At 38.2% G+C, this 22,540-nt stretch overlaps 1 protein-coding gene across 1 annotated transcript in view; it reads left to right on the forward strand.

The window, feature by feature from the left end:
* Window positions 1-882: 882 nt before the first annotated feature.
* BCAN (brevican) overlaps window positions 883-22,540 on the forward strand; it is a 43,545-nt gene continuing 21,887 nt past the window's right edge. The window contains exon 1 of the mRNA XM_044271985.1: window positions 883-1,102. The gene's annotated coding sequence lies outside the window, so the exon portion shown is untranslated. The remainder of the gene's footprint in view (window positions 1,103-22,540) is intronic.

Raw genomic sequence — 22,540 nt, forward strand, 5'->3', positions numbered from 1 at the left:
GGCAGTATTATAGTAGTTATATTCTTGTACATAGGAGGCAGTATTATAGTAGTTATATTCTTGTACATAGGAGCAGTATTATAGTAGTTATATTCTTGTACATAGGAGCAGTATTATAGCAGTTATATTCTTGTACATAGGAGCAGTATTATAGCAGTTATATTCTTGTACATAGGAGCAGTATTATAGTAGTTATATTCTTGTACATAGGAGGCAGTATTATAGTAGTTATATTCTTGTACATAGGAGCAGTATTATAGTAGTTATATTCTTTTACCTAGGAGCAGTATTATAGTAGTTACATTCTTGTACATAGGAGCAGTATTATAGTAGTTATATTCTTTTACCTAGGAGGCATTGTTATGGAAGTTATATTTTTATACTTAGGGTAGTATTATATCACATATATTCTTTTATGTGGGGACAGTATCATGATAGACAACATCATTTGGTATCATAATTAGACTTTGCCAGACATAGTTTATGTATTTTTACATGCATAGCTAAATGTATCATAGGTGATTGACAACTGATTGCTGCACCCCTGACTTTCCAAGCTGAGTGGAATTTTTTATGTTTTCAGAAGTCATTGAATGGGGAACTGGGAATTTAATTGATTTTCGGTTGCATTTTTTCTTACGATTGTAGGTAGGTTGAAGTTGCCTTCTTTAGCCGCACTGCCCAGGACTGTAAACCGACGTCATCCATCATTTCTGCTGTAACAAACTCTGCAGTTTTTTAAGTCTAATGAATCAGCAAGGAAGCTATTGATTCACCAAAATGCTAATTTCTGCCCCCTCCCAGTGTCTCCCCTTCACCCATTATTCTCTCTGGTGTCCCTCCTGTTCCCTCCCAGTCTTGCTTTCCAGGGGCTGACGAAGGTGGAAAAAGGCAAGTGCAGATGCATTGATTAATGATGGTCTGAGCCTGGAGGATTTTCCAGCCGGGAGCTGAGCAGTAAGAGGCGGTGGCACTGTGTCTCCTGTAACTCTAGATCCTGGCTCAGCTGCAGTTCACCTCCGCATTGCCCCAACTGCAACATCCTCTCAAGTCTGCACCATAGAAACTTGTATCTGCTCCTCCAGTTTGTTCAGCCCCACAAGTAAGTGACCTCTGTGCTTCCATATTTTATATACAATTAGCAAAGCTGTTTGTCAGATGTAGCAGAGCTGAGTTTGTCATTTCCTTCAAATCATAGTTTTAGCACAATGTGTAATTTGTAGCGTTACACGGGGCTGCAGGCAAACCTACTGCATTCCCTGAAGTCAGAGAGCTTACACAGCGGACAAACACGGCAAGCATATTCAGCTCTGCTACATCTATATATATGTGCTAACATGGCAGAACAGTGCAGTATGTATATATAGGGGACAGGTCAAGTTGTAGTAAGCGGGGAGGTTGTAATGTGAGGATGGTCAAGGTGATTTCAATGAAAGGTGAATACAAAGTTATGAGATAGATAGATATGAGATAGATATGAGATAGATAGATAGATATGAGATAGATAGATAGATAGATAGATAGATATGAGATAGATAGATATGAGATAGATAGATAGATATGAGATAGATAGATAGATATGAGATAGATATGAGATAGATAGATAGGAGATAGATAGATATGAGATAGATAGATAGATATGAGATAGATAGATAGATATGAGATAGATAGATAGATATGAGATAGATAGATATGAGATAGATAGATAGATAGATAGATAGATATGGGATAGATAGATAGATATGAGATAGATAGATAGATAGATAGGAGATAGATAGATAGGAGATAGATAGATATGAGATAGATAGATAGATAGATATGAGATAGATAGATAGATATGAGAGAGATAGATAGATAGATATGAGATAGATAGATATGAGATAGATAGATAGATATGAGATAGATAGATAGATAGATAGATATGGGATAGATATGAGATAGATAGATAGATAGATATGAGATAGATAATTAGATAGATAGATAGGAGATAGATAGATATGAGATAGATAGATAGATAGATAGGAGATAGATAGATAGATGTGAGATAGATATGAGATAGATAGATAGATAGATAGATAGATATGAGATAGATAGATATGAGATAGATAGATAGATATGAGATAGATAGATAGATAGATATGAGATAGATATGAGATAGATAGATAGGAGATAGATAGATATGAGATAGATAGATAGATATGAGATAGATAGATAGATAGATATGAGATAGATAGATAGATATGAGATAGATAGATAGATAGATAGGAGATAGATAGATATGAGATAGATAGATATGAGATAGATAGATAGATAGATAGATAGATATGGGATAGATAGATAGATATGAGATAGATAGATAGATAGATAGATAGGAGATAGATAGATAGGAGATAGATAGATATGAGATAGATAGATAGATAGATATGAGATAGATAGATAGATATGAGAGAGATAGATAGATAGATATGAGATAGATAGATATGAGATAGATAGATAGATATGAGATAGATAGATAGATAGATAGATATGGGATAGATATGAGATAGATAGATAGATAGATATGAGATAGATAATTAGATAGATAGATAGGAGATAGATAGATATGAGATAGATAGATAGATAGATAGATATGAGAGAGATAGATATGAGATAGATAGATATGAGATAGATAGATAGATAGATATGAGATAGATAGATAGATAGATATGAGATAGATAGATATGAGATAGATAGATAGATAGATAGATATGGGATAGATATGAGATAGATAGATAGATAGATATGAGATAGATAATTAGATAGATAGATAGGAGATAGATAGATATGAGATAGATAGATAGATAGATATGAGAGAGATAGATAGATATGAGATAGATAGATAGATAGATATGAGATAGATAATTAGATAGATAGATAGGAGATAGATAGATATGAGATAGATAGATAGATAGATATGAGAGAGATAGATAGATAGATATGAGATAGATAGATATGAGATAGATAGATAGATAGATAGATATGGGATAGATATGAGAGAGATAGATAGATAGATATGAGATAGATAGATATGAGATAGATAGATAGATAGATATGGGATAGATATGAGATAGATAGATAGATAGATAGATATGAGATAGATAATTAGATAGATAGATAGGAGATAGATAGATATGAGATAGATAGATAGATAGATATGAGAGAGATAGATAGATATGAGATAGATAGATAGATATGAGATAGATAGATAGATATGAGATAGATAGATAGATAGATAGATAGATAGATATGATAGATATGAGATAGATAGATATGAGATAGATAGATAGAGATAGATAGATAGATAGATAGATAGATAGATAGATAGATAGATAGATATGAGATAGATAGATAGATAGATAGATAGATAGATAGATAGATAGATATGAGATAGATAGATAGATAGATAGATAGATAGATATGAGATAGATAGATAGATAGATAGATAGATATGAGATAGATAGATAGATAGATAGATAGATAGATAGATATGAGATAGATAGATAGATAGATATGAGATAGATAGATAGATAGATAGATATGAGATAGATAGATAGATAGATAGATAGATAGATAGATAGATATGAGATAGATAGATAGATATGAGATAGATAGATAGATAGATAGATAGATAGATAGGTAGATAGGAGATAGATATGAGATAGATAATTAGATAGATAGGAGATATATCTATCTGTTATAGACTTGTCTTCCTCTGGTACAAGCTGCAGACCAAGAATTAGAGATTGGCATATAAAGACTACAGGGATATTCACCCCCTGGACCAGCAGGGACATCGCTTTCAGCACAGAAGTCTTTAACATTTCCTAATAAGAACCCCATATCCCCAAAGACGAGGCAGAGGGGATATGAGAGAAACTGCTAAATACATAAAGGGAATCAACTCGGTAAAAGAGGAGAGAAGATTTAAAAGAAGAAAAACTGCTACAAGAGGACATAGTTTTAAATTAGAGGGGCAAAGGTTTAAAAGTAATATCAGGAAGTATTACTTTACTGAGAGAGTAGTGGATGCATGGAATAGCCTTCCTGCAGAAGTGGTAGCTGCAAATACAGTGAAGGAGATTAAGCATGCATGGGATAGGCATAAGGCCATCCTTCATATAAGATAGGGCCAGGGGCTATCCATAGTATTCAGTATATTGGGCAGACTAGATGGGCCAAATGGTTCTCATCTGCCGACACATTCTATGTTTCTATATAGTAAGGCCCCCACTCCGGACCCCCTTCTGTTAGCCATACTGGAGTCACCCCGTCATATAATAGATCTAATCTCTAAGTCAATAAAATCAGGTCTCCACTTCAGGCTGTAGCCGACCACGAATGTTATTTATTACCTCCTCCACGCTGTTAACCACTGGACCACCAGGGTGATTATTATAATTATGATCCAGGACTCCACAAGGAATAATATTAATAGTAAAAACCCCAACACCACAAATAATGACCCCCACCACCACAGGGAATTGTAGTATTTCACCTCTTGACCACCAGGGACACTGCCAAGTTAATGAATCCCCCAGGACTGGCTACGAGATAACCATTTGAAGAATCACAGAGGATCAGGGAAGAACAAGGTCCACCAACAGGGATGGGATGAGGCATAAGGGGCACAGGCATAAAAAGCTGAAAAATGAGCCCCCTTCCCACACCCACTCAGAAAAGTGGATTCATCATAAAGACAGGAATGCGGCATAGTGTGAGTTCCCATACTGTATGCATTGGAGGTTCCTGCATACAGGACTTCTTTGTCCAGCAAAAAGCAGGATTCCGAACAGACTCTATTGAAGTGAATGAAGCCTTTTAAGCTCTGGTCAGTTAGGTGCTGGATTGGGCACTTCTGTTACTTCCATTGCCCTGCTTCTCTAATGGAGCAGAACACTGGAAATTTTTTGTATTGATGTGAACCTGGCCACAGGAGATCACTACAGCAGTGCCCACATACTACAGCCTTACCATACAGTGCACAAACATAGCACCACAGGCTACATATTATAAAGCCCAATGGTAGTACCTATGGTACACTGCGATATAGGAGAGACCTCACAGTTGTGCTATATGTTAGGGCCCAGAAATGCTTCATAGTGTGGTGTCCTTATAGTGATATAGGAATGTCTGCATAATAGTGCCATATAACAACACAGCGATAATGCCACATACTGTAATTCTGACCCTACAGTACAATACCAACAGCTGAGCCCAGTATATATCACCTTGTCCCTATGCCACCAATGGCAGTAGTCCCCTCCTAATAAATTCACTTTGGTGTCCCAACAGACAGATCTCATGGTACTATATAGCAGTGCCCAAATGATGATACAATAGAGTGTAATAGGAGAGGATTTATAGCAGTGCCCTGACAGTGGTGCCATCAGGAGGGAATTTACAATGGGACGCTATAGTAGTGTCCTCACAGGGGTTATACGGAAAGAACTGCTATATAGTAGTGCCACAGGACATACTAGAAGTAATTTCACAAAGGTGCTACATAGTACGGTCCATATAGTGCTGCCACAGGTCATATTAGAGGCGATTTTAATAAGTACTAGATGGTTGGGCTCAAACGGTGTAGTCACAGAGGGGGGTAGGACTGTGATTATAGTAGCACATTTTAGTAGTGCCTCCTGCCTAATGATCATTCAGGAGTATGCAGCAGAGAAGGAAACCGACCATTCCACTGGTGCTGATTATTAGGACTGCATTAATTAGTAATGAAATATTTCCTTTTCATAACTAACTAGGAAATATATATTCACCGTCCTGAACCGCGGCCAAAACCAGCATCAGGGAATGGCGCTACAGCAATTCTATTCATAATTTATAATTTCCCTGGAACATCACTGTGTACTGAGGACATCAGTATCAGATAGATAGATATGAGAGAGTTAGAAGATAGATAGCTATAGACAGATATGAGATAGTTTCACGATAGGTAGGTAAGCGGGGAAATAACCAAACACAGGAAAACCAACAGAACAAACGACTAAGCCCAAAAGCTAGGGAGATAAGGGTCACCTCCTAGCGATCCCTAAAAGCTTTCCCAAAACTGCTGTGCCCATGTGCATACCCTAAGGGTAGATATGCACATGCCCTCGTTCCTAAATCTAAACACCTTGGGCAAACCCTAAGCAGCAGGGAAAATGTAAGAGGCAACCTGCTTCTTCAAACCTGGAGGAAGCAAGCGTCTCCCTAGAGGCCTAGATAAACACACAAAGGGAAATGAAGGAAAGGACTTATCTTGAGCAGAGCTGGAGCAGACGATCCACCATAAATCAAGAGCTCCCAAGAAAGAACTATAACCCGCACAGGCCACTGGGGGAAGGAGGGATAAATAGCCTCACTAACAATGAAACCAGTACACCCGAGGGAAGGTGGATCCAGCTCAAACACAAATCAAAACAAACCAAGAAGTCAGACATGTGCAGCCAGTCTGACAGATCTCCGCACATTTACAGGGCAAGGCGTGACAGATAAATACTGTAGATAGATAAGATAGATAGATTTACACTTGCCACCATTACTGATTACAAGGACAATCCCAGGAATCGGGTCACAAGCCCAACCCAAAGTGAGTGTTTTTTGTGCATTCCTGACTGTTTAGGCTCTGGATGGTCAATGGGGTGGGGCCTAAATATCCAGATTTATTTGTCTTTTTGAATACTGGTAAATATGTGCTTGTATTGTTGGTCTGTTTGAAGGCTACAGTTTATACCAAAATAGACTGGAGACTTATCAGAAGTAGGCAGCCTTTCCTAAAATGTTCCACTGGGACAGTATTCCTAGTTTCTCCTCGCCATGACTGATTGATCAAGAACAGTGCATCTCAGGCCTGTTTCATGCAGCCGTAAAACAGTCGCATTGCAGGATCGGTATTGTACCACAGCACAGGTCTTCTCTGATTGTAGATGCTTTCCTTTCCTTCATGTCTCTAACTGAACCAGACCACCATGATTGTGATGAACCAGCGGGTGTGAACCCACTGTGCCACGTGTCCTACCCCCTTTAAGGGCGTTGTCTAAGTGAACCCCTGGATTTTCACAGTACCCCTCATAGTGGGGATAGACTTTCCAAAGTGGAATACCAGGTCTCTACATCTTGAGGGGGATAAGCACGCGAGGAAGCTGGTCCAGGCGGACCAGGAGGTAGATGAGAAAGGTACCAGAGGCGAGGAACCGAAAGATGAGGCAGAGGCATAGTCAGACAGGCAAAAGGTCAGGGCAGGCAGCACAGGTACAGGTCAGGCAATCCGGGTCAGCAACAGGAGAGTCAAGGCAAGCAGACAGGGATATAACCGGTAGCAGAGTCCAGGAATACAGATATGAGGCAGGAACACTGGTGGAAACCAGGAACCTTAGCAGGACACAAGGACCTTGACACTAAGGCATCTAGGAAGGGGGCTGAGACACTTATATATGCGCAGGAGGGCTAAGCAAGGTCACATGACCTAACCCATACAGCCCAGGAAGTGACGCTCGCCGGCCCTTAAGGAAGTGCTGCAGGAAACAAGCAGTAAGCATGCTGTGGCCAAGGCTGAGAGCAAACTGGAGCGGATCCCAGAACAACAGCACTCACACAGACAGAGCCCAAGACTGCAGTGGTGAATGGGAAGCACTGGCAGCAGATCACCACTGAACACGGCGCCCGGGACCTCGGCGATAAGCAGGGGAACAGCGGCGCACAGCTGGTGAAGGCAGAGTTTGCTGCCTAGTTTGGTTCATCATTTCTGTACCCAACCTCTCTGGTAACTCCTGCCCCAAGGTGCCTCCATATTTGTACTTATAGACCTGCCCTCCAAAATTCTAGACTTCGGACATAATAGGGTATGAGAACGAGAAAGAAGCTGAAAACAGAGGCATAACTACAAATGAAGGTCATCCTAACAAAACGGTTATGTGAGCTCCACACCAAACCTTAACATTAATTCACACACTAAATGTTATGCCTACCCCTCTCAATCTCTATGTAACAAAGCTAGGACCGACCCGGTACATCACATGCATCCAGAGATCTCCCCATTAATTGCTCCAGTTGTTCTGCTAAATTTATTTCAAGCTCAATGTCCTTTCTCAAAGGGTATATCATGAGACAACCCCTTTCACGTAGAGACATGGCAGGATTGTCAGGATCCTTATACTGGGATTATACTATATCAAGAATTATATAGTTTTCTGTCCACCTATATAGCTCCCCGTTGTAGACCTGTACCTTTTTTCATTATGCGCTACTTGGTTCCTGGATAGGATGTGACCATATTTATGGCACTTACAGGAGAATCTAAGGAACAATATACTGTCCTTTCTGGTTGCTAAGGATATTTATAGATCCTTGTCCTTCCAGAAGAGAGACCGACCAGTACCACAGCTTGTGAGTGGGAACATTCTGAGAAAAGGAACAGTTTGGTCCTCACAAGACAGAAGCTCCAAGATGAAGGCAGTTTCCTTATTAAGGAAGCTAAACTTCAAAATCACGTCTGGTATAATAGGAGAAGATCCAAGATCATCCCACACAAGATGCAAAGCCTGATATGTATAATCTCTCAGAGAATAACACATATGGAGCATGCTGGTATAACCTGGGTATCTCCTGTATATAATTATATATGTACAGCTGGTATAAGTTATACATCTTCTTGTATATAGTGATATGGAGCATGCTGGTATAACCTGGGCATCTCCTGTATATAATTATATATGTACAGCTGGTATAAGTTATACGTCTTCTTGTATATAGTGATATGGAGCATGCTGGTATAACCTGGGTATCTCCTGTATATAATTATATATGTACAGCTGGTATAAGTTATACATCTTCTTGTATATAGTGATATGGAGCATGCTGGTATAACCTGGGTATCTCCTGTATATAATTATATATGTACAGCTGGTATAAGTTATACATCTTCCTGTATATAGTGATATGGAGCATGCTGGTATAACCTGGGTATCTCCTGTATATAATTATATATGTACAGCTGGTATAAGTTATACATCTTCCTGTATATAGTGATATGGAGCATGCTGGTAAACCCTGGGTATCTCCTGTATATAATTATATATGTATAGCTGGTATAAGTTATACATCTTCTTGTATATAGTGATATGGAGCATGCTGGTATAACCTGGGCATCTCCTGTATATAGTTATATATGCACAGCTGGTATAACCTGGGTATCTCCTGTATATAATTATATATGCACAGCTGGTATAAGTTATACGTCTTCTTGTATATAGTGATATGGAGCATGCTGGTATAACCTGGGCATCTCCTGTATATAATTATATATGTACAGCTGGTATAACCTGGGCATCTCCTGTATATAATTATATATGTACAGCTGGTATAACCTGGGTATCTCCTGTATATAATTATATATGTACAGCTGGTATAAGTTATACATCTTCTTGTATACAGTGATATGGACCATGCTGGTATAACCTGGGTATCTTCTGTATATAATTATATATGTACAGCTGGTATAAGTTATACATCTTCTTGTATATAGTGATATGGAGCATGCTGGTATAACCTGGGTATCTCCTGTATATAATTATATATGTACAGCTGGTATAAGTTATACGTCTTCTTGTATATAGTGATATGGAGCATGCTGGTATAACCTGGGTATCTCCTGTATATAATTATATATGCACAGCTGGTATAAGTTATACATCTTCTTGTATATAGTGATATGGAGCATGCTGGTATAACCTGGGTATCTCCTGTATATAATTATATATGTACAGCTGGTATAAGTTATACATCTTCTTGTATGTAGTGATATGGAGCATGCTGGAATAACCTGGGTATCTCCTGTATATAATTATATATGTACAGCTGGTATAAGTTATACATCTTCTTGTATATAGTGATATGGAGCATGCTGGAATAACCTGGGTATCTCCTGTATATAATTATATGCATACAGCTGTTATAAGTTATACATCTTCTTGTATATAGTGATATGGAGCATGCTGGTATAACCTGGGTATCTCCTGTATATAATGATATATGTACAGCTGGTATAAGTTATACATCTTCTTGTATATAGTGATATGGACCATGCTGGTATAACCTGGGCATCTCCTGTATATAATTATATATGTACAGCTGGTATAAGTTATACATCTTCTTGTATATAGTAATATGGAGCATGCTGGTACAACCTGGGTATCTCCTGTATATAATTATATATGTACAGCTGGTATAAGTTATACATCTTCTTGTATATAGTGATATGGAGCATGCTGGTATAACCTGGGTATCTCCTGTATATAATTATCTATGTACAGCTGGTATAAGTTATACATCTTCTTGTATATAGTGATATGGAGCATGCTGGTATAACCTGGGCATCTCCTGTATATAATTATATGTACAGCTGGTATAAGTTATACATCTTGTATATAGTGATATGGAGCATGCTGGTATAACCTGGGCATCTCCTGTATATAATGATATATGTACAGCTGGTATAAGTTATACATCTTCTTGTATATAGTGATATGGAGCATGCTGGTATAACCTGGGTATCTCCTGTATATAATTATATATGTACAGCTGGTATAAGTTATACATCATCTTGTATACAGTGACATGGAGCATGCTGGTATAACCTGGGCATCTCCTGTATATAATTTTATATGTACAGCTGGTATAAGTTATACATCTTCTTGTATATAGTGATATGGAGCATGCTGGTATAACCTGGGTATCTCCTGTATATAATTATATACCGTGGATATAAAAAGTCTACACACCCCTGTTAAAATATCAGGTTTCTGTGCTGTAAAAAAGATGAGACAAAGATAAATCATTTCAGAACTTTTTCCACCTTTAATGTGACCTATAAACTGTACAACTCAATTGAAAAACAAACTGAAATCTTTTAGGTGGAGGGAAGAAAAACTAAAAATAAAATAATATGGTTGCATAAGTGTGCACACCCTTAAACTCATACTTTGTTGAAGCACCTTTTGATTTTATTACAGCACTCAGTCTTTTTGGGTATGAGTCTATCAGCATGGCACATTTTGACTTGGCAAGATTTGCCCACTGTTTTTTGCAAAAACACTCCAAATCTGTCAGATTGTGAGGGCATCTCCTGGGCACAGCCCTCTTCAGATGCCCCCACAGATTGTCTATCGGATTCAGGTCTGGGCTCTGGCTGGGCCATTCCAAAACTTTCATCTTCTTCTGGTGTCATGCTGTAAGATGAAGTTCCTCTTCATGTTCAGCTTTCTAGCAGAAGCCTAAAGGTTTTGTGCCAATATTGACTGGTATTTGGAACTGTTCAAAATTCCCTCTAGCTTAACCCTTTCCCGACCTATGACGTACTACTACGTCATGGGAACCACTGCGTTCCCGCAATTTGACGCAATAGTGCGTAATAGTGATAGCGCGGGCACCGGAGCGGTGCGCGCGTGATCACTGCGCGCGTGATCACTGCGCGCGTGATCACTGCAGGGGCCCGGCAGTCTATGGTAGGTGGGCCCCTGCTGTTTCCGCTGACATCACTGTAAAATCCAATGTCGGCGGATTAACCCCTTCTATGCCGCGGTCCGAGTGATCGCATCGAGTCCCCGCGCTGCTGTGGCGGGGACCCGATGCGACACAAGGCAGCCCAATGCCGTGCAGAGGCTGCCGAATGCCTTGCACGGCATCGGGAACTGCCTTCTACGGGAGCCGAGGAGATCCAGCCTCAGGCCCGTCTCCTAGGCAACCTCTTAGTGTATGACTCAGTGTAGTACACGAACAGGCAATGCATTACAATACAGATGTATTGTAATGCATTGCAGAGGAGATCAGACCCCCAAAAGTGAATGTCATAAAGTAAAGAAAAAAAAGTAAAAAGATAGTGTTTTTAATAAAATTAATAAAGTAATAAAATTAAAAAACGTAAAAAAGAAAAAAAAATGCCCCTTTCCTCTTATTTTATAATAAAAAACAGAAAAAAAACAAACCCACACATATTAGGTATCGCCGCGTCCGTAATGACCGGCTCTATAAATATATCACATGATCCACCGTGTCCGATAAACACCATAAAAAAAGAATAATAAAAAGGTGTAAAAAAAAAGCAATTTTTGTCACTTTACATCACAAAAAGTGCAACACCAAGCAATTAAAAAGGCGTATGTCCCACAAAATGGTATCAATAAAACAGTCACCTCATCCCACAAAAATGAGCCCCTACCTAAGACAATCGCCCAATAAAATAAAACTATAGCTCTCAGAACATGGAGACACTAAAACATCTTTTTTTTTGCTTCAAAACTGCTATTGTGCTAAAGTGAAAAAAAATAAAAAAAGTATACATATTAGGTATCGCCACGTCTGTAACAACCAGCTATATAAAAAATATCACATGACAACCACTCAGGTGAACACTGTAAAAAAAAAACAACACATTTTTGTCACATTATATCACTAAAATTGCAACAGCAAAGGCGTATGCTCCCCAAAATAGTACCAATCAGACCGTCACCTCATCCCGCAAAAAATTTGACACTACCTAAGTGAATCGGTCAAAAAATAAAAAAGCTATGGCTCTCAGACTATGGAGACACTGAAATATCATTATTTAGGTTTCAAAAATGCTATTATTGTGTAAAACTTAAGTAAGAAAAAGTAGACATATTAGTTATTGCCACGTGCGTAACGACCTGCTCTATAAAAAATTCATATGACCTAATCCCTCAGGTAAACACTGTAAAAATAAAAAATATAAACGGTTCCAAAACATCCATTTTTTGTTTACCTTCCCTCACAAAAAACGTAATATAGAGCAATTCAAAATCATATGTACCCCAAAATAGTACCAATAAAACTGGCACCTTATCCCGTAGTTTCCAAACTGTGGTCACCTTTTTGAGTTTCTACTGTAGGGGTGCATCATGGGGCTTCAAATCGGACGTGGCATCTAAAAACCAGTTCAGCTAAATTTGCCTTCCAAAAACCATATGGCATTCCTTTCCTTCTGTGCCCTGCTGTGTGCCCGTACAGCAGTTTACGATCACATGTGGGGTGTTTTTGTAAACCGCAGAATCAGGGTAATAAATATTGAGTTTTATTTGGCTGTTAACCCTTGCTTTGCTACTGGAAAAAATGGATTAAAATGTAAAATCTGCCAAAAAAGTGAAATTCTGAAATTTCATCTCCATTTTCCATTAACTCTTGTGGAACACCTAAAGGGTTAACAAAGTTTGTAAAATCAGTTTTGTATATCTTGAGGTGTGTAGTTTCTAAAATGGGGTCATTTTTGGGTGGTTTCTATCATGTAAGCCTCACAAAGTGACTTCAGACCTGAACTGGTCCTTCAAAAGTAGGTTTTGGAAATGTTCCAAAAAATTTCAAGATTTGCTTCCAAACTTTTAAAGCCTTGTAACGTCCCCAAAAAATAAAATGTCATTTTCAAAATGATCCAAACATGAAGTAGACATATGGGGAATGAAAAGTAATTACTATTTTTGAAGGTATTACTATCTATTATAAAAGTAGAGAAATTGAAATTTGGAAATTTGCAATTTTTCAAAAGTTTTGGTAAATTTGGTATTTTTTATGAATAAAAATGATTATCTTTACTCATGAAGTACGATATGTGACGAGAAAACAATCTCAGAATGGCCTGTATAAGTAAAAGCGTTTTAAAGTTATCACCACATAAAGCGACACATGTCAGATTTGCAAAAAATGGCCTGGGCAGGAAGGTGAAAACAGGCCCGGGGTTGAAGGGGTTAACTGAGGCCCCAGTTCCAGCTGAAGAAGAACATCCCCTTGGCATGATGCTGCCACCACCATGCTCCACTGTGGGGATGGGGTTGTTCTGGTGATGTGCAGTGTTGTTTTTGTGCCAAAAATAACTTTTGGAATTATGGCCAAAAAGTTCCACCTTGGTTTCATCAGACCAGAACACCTTTTCCCACCTACTTTTGGGAGACTTCAGATGTGTTTTTGCAGAATGAAGCATGGCTTGGATGTTTTTCTTGGTAAGAAAAGGCTTTCGTCTTGCCGCTCTACCCCATAGCCCAGACATATGAAGAATGCAGGAGATTGTTGTCACATGTACCACACGGCCAGTACTTGCCAGATATTCCTGCAGCTCCTGTAATGTTGCTGTAGGCCTCTTGGTCGCCTCCCAGACCAGTTTTCTTCTCGTCTGTTCATCAATTTTGGAGGGACGTCCAGTTCTTGGTAATGTCACTGTTGGGCCATATTTTCTCCACTTGATGATGACGGTCTCCACTGTGTTCCATGGTTTATCTAATGCCTTGGAAATTCTTTTGTCCCCTTCTCCTGACTGATACCTTCTAACGATGAGATCCCTCTGATGCTTTGGAAGCTCTCTGTGGACCATGGCTTCTGCTGTGGGAAGCGACTGAGAAAATTTCAGGGAAGACCAACTAGAGCAGCTGCACTTTATTTGGGGTTAATCAGAGGCACTTTACATGATGGCCGGTGTGTGCTGACCCCTATCTAACAGGATTGTGAATGTGATTGCTGAACTCTGAACACACCTACATCCCCAGTTATAAGAGGGTGTGCACACTTATGCAACCACATTATTTTGGTTATTTTTGTTTTCTTCCCTCCACCTAAAAGATTTCAGTTTGTTTTTCAATTGAGTTTATAGGTCACATTAAAGGTGGAAAAAGCTCTGAAATGATTTATCTTTGTCTCATTTTTTTTACAGCACAGAAACCTGACATTTTAACAGGGGTGTGTAGACTTTTTATATCCACTGTATGTACAGCTCGTATAAGTTATACATCTTCTTGTATATTGTGATTTGCACCATACTGGTATAACCTGGGCTCTATTTTGTCATTCTGTTATTTTGGCCTTCAGACGTTTGCTTCCATCTTTTCCCCGCTATGATCTAAGCCCTTTTTGCGGTCACTTTGGAATCAGTAGTGATGGTTCTTCATTATAGAAGGGGCTCTGGATGGTCTTGGATCTCTTCCTCATCATGTGGTGACAGACCAGACTTGCGCTTTCCTCAATGAATGCTATAAATTTAGGTCTTTGCCCTCATTAAGTGGTGGCGGAGTGAATTACTTTGCTGACTTCACATCCCATGTTTTCATTGGAGTTTAATCTGTTATTAAATGCTGGCGAGAAGAAAATCCTGATTCAGCAAAAGGTGGGGACGACGGATATGAAAACGTTTCAGCCTCACTGTAACTCATTTCATGTTCCAGCCATATAACGCTTGCAGGTCGCGGCCAGAAAGAAGTCTGACATTTCCATCTGTATTGATCTCCTGGCAGAGGTCATATAGGTACACGTCTCTTATGAGGTCCTATGGCTATAAAACACGTAGTCCGGGGTATAGCTGTCACCTGGGGCAGTTATTGATTTTCTACATAGCCCTGTAGCTAAAAATGTCCCCTCCAAGCATCTCTCTCCTCCCTAGTCCTGGTAGTAGTCACCCACCTTTTTCAGAAAATAAATATGAACTGAACATAAAATGTCACATAGAAATACTGATATATACTGTAATTATATTCTTGTACATAGGAGCAGTGTTATAGTAGTTATATTCTTGTACATAGGAGCAGTATTATAGTAGTTATATTCTTGTACATAGGAGGCAGTATTATAGTAGTTATATTCTTGTACATAGGAGCAGTATTATAGTAGTTATATTCTTGTACATAGGAGCAGTATTATAGTAGTTATATTCTTGTACATAGGAGGCAGTATTATAGTAGTTATAGTCTTGTACATAGGAGCAGTATTATAGTAGTTCTATTCCTGTACATAGGAGCAGTATTATAGTAGTTATATTCTTGTACATAGGAGCAGTATTATAGTAGTTATATTCTTGTACATAGGAGCAGTATTATAGTAGTTATATTCTTGTACATAGGAGCAGTATTATAGTAGTTATATTCTTGTACATAGGAGCAGTATTATAGTAGTTATATTCTTGTACATAGGAGCAGTATTATAGTAGTATATTCTTGTACATAGGAGCAGTATTATAGTAGTTATATTCTTGTACATAGGAGCAGTATATAGTAGTTATATTCTTGTACATAGGAGCAGTATTATAGTAGTTATATTCTTGTACATAGAGCATATTATAGTAGTTATATTCTTGTACCTAGGAGCAGTATTAATAGTAGTTATATTCTTGTACATAGGAGGCAGTATTATAGTAGTTATATTCTTGTACATAGGAGCAGTATTATAGTAGTTATATTCTTGTACTAGGAGGCAGTATTATAGTAGTTATATTCTTGTATCATAGGAGGCAGTATTATAGTAGTTATATTCTTGTACATAGGAGCAGTATTATAGTAGTTATATTCTTGTACATAAGGAGCAGTATTATAGTAGTTATATTCTTGTACATAGGAGGCAGTATTATAGTAGTTATATTCCTTGTACATAGGAGCAGTATTATAGTAGTGGCTTGTATATCCCTTGGACATAGGAGAGAGTATAGAGTTATATTCTTGTACATGGGAGCAGATTATAGTAGTTATATTTTTTTTTCTTGTACATAGGAGCAGTATATCAGTAGTTCTATTCTTGTACTAGGAGCAGGTATTATAGTAATTATATCTTGTCCATAGGAGCAGTATTATAGTAGTTATATTCTTGTACATAGGAGCAGTATTTATAGCAAGTTATATTCTTGTACATAGGAGGCAGTATTATAGTAGTATATTTCTTGTACATTAGGAGACAGTCTTATAGTTAGTTATACTCTTGTACATAGGAGCAGTGTAGTAGTAGTTATAGTCTTGTACATAGGGCGTATTATAGTAGTTATATTCTTGTACATAGGAGCAGTATTATAGTAGTTATATTCTTGTACATAGGAGCAGTATTATAGTAGTTATATTCTTGTACATAGGAGGCAGTATTATAGTAGTTATATTCTTGTACATAGGAGCAGTATTATAGTAGTTATATTCTTGTACATAGGAGCAGTATTATAGTAGTTATATTCTTGTACATAGGAGGCAGTATTATAGTAGTTATATTCTTGTACATAGGAGCAGTATTATAGTAGTTATATTCTTGTACATAGGAGCAGTATTATAGTAGTTATATTCTTGTACATAGGAGCAGTATTATAGTAGTTATATTCTTGTACATAGGAGGCAGTATTATAGTAGTTATATTCTTGTACATAGGAGCAGTATTATAGTAGTTATATTCTTGTACATAGGAGCAGTATTATAGTAGTTTATATTCTTGTACATAGGAGCAGTATTATAGTAGTTATATTCTTGTACATAGGAGGCAGTATTATAGTAGTTATATTCTTGTACATAGGAGCAGTATTATAGTAGTTATATTCTTGTACATAGGAGCAGTATTATAGTAGTTATATTCTTGTACATAGGAGCAGTATATAGTAGTTATATTCTTGTACATAGGAGCAGTATTATAGTAGTTATATTCTTGTACATAGGAGCAGTATTATAGTAGTTATATTCTTGTACATAGGAGCAGTATTATAGAGTATATTCTTGTACATAGGAGCAGTATTATAGTAGTTATATTCTTGTACATAGGAGCAGTATTATAGTAGTTATACTTGTACATAGGAGCAGTATTATAGTAGTTATATTCTTGCACAGGAGCAGTATTATAGTAGTTATATTCTTGTACATAGGGCAGTATTATAGTAGTTATATTCTTGTACATAGGAGCAGTATTATAGTAGTATTTTTGCACTAGGAGCAGTATTATAGTAGTTATATTCTTGTACATAGGAGGCAGTATTATAGTAGTTATATCTTGTACATAGGAGCAGTATTATAGTAGTTATATTCTTGTACATAGGAGCAGTATTATAGTAGTTATATTCTTGTACATAGGAGCAGTATTATAGTAGTATATTCTTGTACATAGGAGCAGTATTATAGTAGTTATATTCTTGTACATAGGAGCAGTATTATAGTAGTTATATCTTGTACATAGGAGGCAGTATTATAGTAGTTATATTCTTGTACATAGGAGCAGTATTATAGTAGTTATATTCTTGTACATAGGAGCAGTATTATAGTAGTTATATTCTTGTACATAGGAGGCAGTATTATAGTAGTTATATCTTGTACATAGGAGCAGTATTATAGTAGTTATATTCTTGTACATAGGAGGCAGTATTATAGTAGTTATATTCTTGTACATAGGAGCAGTATTATAGTAGTTATATTCTTGTACATAGGAGGCAGTATTATAGTAGTTATATTCTTGTACATAGGAGCAGTATTATAGTAGTTATATTCCTGTACATAGGAGGCAGTATTATAGTAGTTATATTCTTGTACATAGGAGCAGTATTATAGTAGTTATATTCTTGTACATAGGAGCAGTGTTATAGTAGTTATATTCTTGTACATAGGAGCAGTATTATAGTAGTTATATTCTTGTACATAGGAGGCAGTATTATAGTAGTTATATTCTTGTACATAGGAGCAGTATTATAGCAGTTATATTCTTGTACATAGGAGCAGTATTATAGTAGTTATAGTCTTGTACATAGGAGCAGTATTATAGTAGTTATATTCTTGTACATAGGAGCAGTATTATAGTAGTTATATTCTTGTACATAGGAGGCAGTATTATAGTAGTTATATTCTTGTACATAGGAGCAGTATTATAGTAGTTATATTCTTGTACATAGGAGCAGTATTATAGTAGTTATATTCTTGTACATAGGAGCAGTATTTTAGTAGTTATATTCCTGTACATAGGAGGCAGTATTATAGTAGTTATATTCTTGTACATAGGAGGCAGTATTATAGTAGTTATATTCTTGTACATAGGAGGCAGTATTATAGTAGTTATATTCTTGTACATAGGAGGCAGTATTATAATGGTTATTTTATTTTATATAGGAGCAGTATTATAGTAGTTATATTCTTGTACATAGGAGGCAGTATTATAGTAGTTATATTCTTGTACATGGGAGCAGTATTATAATAGTTATATTCTTGTACATAGGAGGCAATTTTTATTTGCATAAAACAAACATAAATACAGAAATACTTTTTCATCATTTTCCTCAAGAAAATAACAAGAATATTAACTGTAACTTGAAAGAAAATTTTAGCTAAAGCAGGAAAAAAAAAAAGAAGGTAAAATAAAATAAGAAAACAAACACAGTCACATCATTCAATTGAACCGTCAGTCAGAGGGACGTTCCTCCATAGTTTTAGGTTTTTCCCTTTTTCCTGACCTCTAATGGCCGGATGAACCTGATTTCTGACATGATGAGGTTTATAGCTGTGGTATGTATATGGAATGGCTCGCTACGGATGGACACTTGGGTTCTGGTTTGCCAGTGGTAATATTTTATGATAGTGATTATCAGATATATGATCCCCCCTTTAATGTTGAGATGTTACCCCATAAAGGATTTCTGGGTATTTTAGGGCCTGTAATGATGGGGGTTTTACCTTGGCTGCTATTTCATGCCAGATTTTCCGTCCACCCCACCACTCTGAGATAAAATGAAGCATAGTCTCCTCCTGCTGACAACCTAAGGGACACATGCGATCTGACACACTGAGGAATTTTAGTTTCTCACTGACAGTTTTCCCTGCAATGAGAGCTAGGCGATATCACAGAATTAGGGGGCAGCCTCGGTCCATTGAGAAACCTCAGACTATACTGTAAGGTTGTGGTTTAATAGTCTGTAGTACTAGTTGTAAACAGTAGAAAGTCCTACATACTCTGGAGTATAGATCTTTCCTGGTTTTACTCTCAATGAAAGACTTGTCTATAGCCCATTTCTTCAGACATCTTATGCCATAGTCCAGATACTGGGGGATTTAGTCACGAGTCAATTGGCCCTTCTTGAGACTGCCACCTCGCTTACAAGATTCTGAAAAAGGTAATATCCAGTCCCTGCTATTCATCCACAGGGGATAGTTGTTTGAGTCCAGGTCATCAAAATTAACTTTTAAGGAGTCAAAGAACACCCTTGGATTTATCTTATCCAGCCTACCCTCTCTCCTCTGTAGGTAGGTGATCCCTCTTTTTACTGGGTTCAACCTGTTTCCCCATTACAGCTGGAAGAACAGGTTAAAGAGCCTAGCCGGGAAAGACGACAGAGATGTACAAGAACATAGGGACCAGGTAAGTCTTCAACATAGTAACCCTTTCTCTATAGGTCAGCCTTTAGATTTTCTATCGCTGAACCTTTACATTTCAGGCACTAAACTTTTTCTTCCTATTTAGTTTGGCATTATCTTCCCTACCAAATTTAACCCCCAAGAATTTTAATAAGGGTGGAGGCCTTTGCAAACTGTGGCAGATCAAAATCAGGGTCAGTATCCAATGTCCAGAAAGCTTGACTCTTCTCAAGGTTGACCAGAGACCCTGAGGCCTCAGAGTAACTTCTGATGGCAGCAGATAACATCTCCACCTCACGAGACTCAGATATCACCAAAGTCACATCATCCGTGTAGGCAACAACATCCAGGGGCAAGCAATGGGGGCCCGGCACCCCCTGAAAATCACACTCTGCAGTGACCTCAGGAATGGGTCTAAGGCAAACACATACAGCAGTGGGCTTTATGGGCAACCCTGAAAGTGTCGCCCTGCCAACCATTGATCAGAGGAAAGCTCTCTGGCTGAAAACTTTGTATAGAGAGGCAATCTACAAATTGTCCTGAATACCGTAGTTTGATAAAGTGGCCCATATATACTCATGGTCTACTCTGTCAAAGGCTTTAGCCTGGTCCAGACCTACAACATATCTCCCACACCTCAAAGCTTTACATCTCTCAAACATCTCCCTTATCAAGATGACTGCTCCAGAGATGTTCCGCCCTTTAACTATGCCAAACTGACAGCCTGCCAATAGTGCCCGGGACAAACAGACTAACACAGAGAACAGAATTATTGCCAAAATCTTCAAGAGGGCAATCGGCCTCCAGTTCTTGATATCAGAAGTCTCTTTCCCTTTAGACAGGAGAATTAACGAGGACACCCTCGTGTATGAAGGCATCATGTGATGTTCTAGACAATTTCTGTATTCATCCATGAGGATTGGAGCTAAGAGGTCTCTGAACTTCTTATAAAATTCTGCAATAATACCATCTAGACCTGGTGCCTTCTTCAGATATAACTCATCAATCGCCTCTTTTATCTCCTCCACCGTTATTTCTGCTGTTAAAGGAGAAAAGTCCAAATCTCTAGTATCAGGTCCTGGAGTTGCCTCCAAGACTTGGGTCACTTTTTCCTTATCCAAAGCCTTCCTCTGAAACAAGTTAGTATAGTCGTATCTCACCACTCCCCGGATACCCTCCCGAGATTCTTGTAAAACACCCTGGGAGTCAGTGAGACCTGTGATCAGTTTTTTAGCCACACACTCACGGCAGTTCTCAAAGGGATCTGGAGCCCCTGAGGACCCATAATCCCGTTCTGCTAACAGGGAGGTGTAACTGCTGTACTGATACTGCCTTATCTCAGATTTCAGCCGGTCAATCCTTTGTTGGTCATCCCCACACGCCGATTCTTTGCGCAGTCTCAGATACTAGCCATACTTACTCTTCCCCCTCTTAATTGACAGTCTTTGTAAGAGGAATCTCCTTCTTGACATCCTCCCACCAGTCAGCCATGTTATCATAGAAATACACTCTGCCAAGTTGATTCTGAAAGAAAGAGTGAATGTATTCCTTGATAGAGTTATCAACTAAAAGACTAGAATTCAGTTTCCATAGCCGTCTACGAAGATCTGGATGCTTAGTGGCACCCAAACAAAAGTACAATGCCAAATAATCAGAATAAGGTACTGTCTTTTCCCTTCTTTCACTGATAGTTTCAGTAGGACTCACCAGAGCCAGGTCTATCCTACTACAGCGTCCTGCACACGTGTAACTGAATTTTGGCCTCCTACCACCCTGTACAAAAACATGAGACAGGCCGGCCTGCAGAATAATATTGTTTAGGACCCTACAGTCCCTAGTAAGGGGTCTACCACTAGGCCTGTCACTGGTTGTAGTGGTGACATTAAAGTCTCCAGCCATGATAACAGGAATGGAAGTGAATAAGTATGGCTTAATGTCCTTTCGCGTCCCTTAGCGTCCTTTTCCTAACTGTATGTGGCCCACAAAGTCTTCTACCTCGGATGGTAATCTCTAGCAGCAGGCACCTTCCCATCAAGACCTCCGTTAGTCTATGTACAATTACATCACGGATAGTAACCCCGGCATAAGGATCCAAAGACATCGACCAAAAGTATGGACCAGACTGCCATTCTTGTTCTGCCTCTCTTATGAGATCTAAGGTGTTTAAGCGTGTCTCCTGCAAGAAAAACACATCGGCCTTGAGGTATCTCAGGTGTTTGTAGACAACATCTATGGTCCTTCTGACTCTAATGATGATCACATTACTAGTGACCACTTTAAGATGAAAGTCTGCCATCAGGAGAAGAAGAAGAAAAATAACCCCCATCATCATAAATCAGAGTCAGAGTTGTCTTGATGACTACCAGTTTCCATAACCCTTACAGACT

This window comes from Bufo gargarizans, chromosome 11 (genome assembly GCF_014858855.1).
Source record: "Bufo gargarizans isolate SCDJY-AF-19 chromosome 11, ASM1485885v1, whole genome shotgun sequence".
NCBI lineage: Eukaryota > Metazoa > Chordata > Amphibia > Anura > Bufonidae > Bufo > Bufo gargarizans.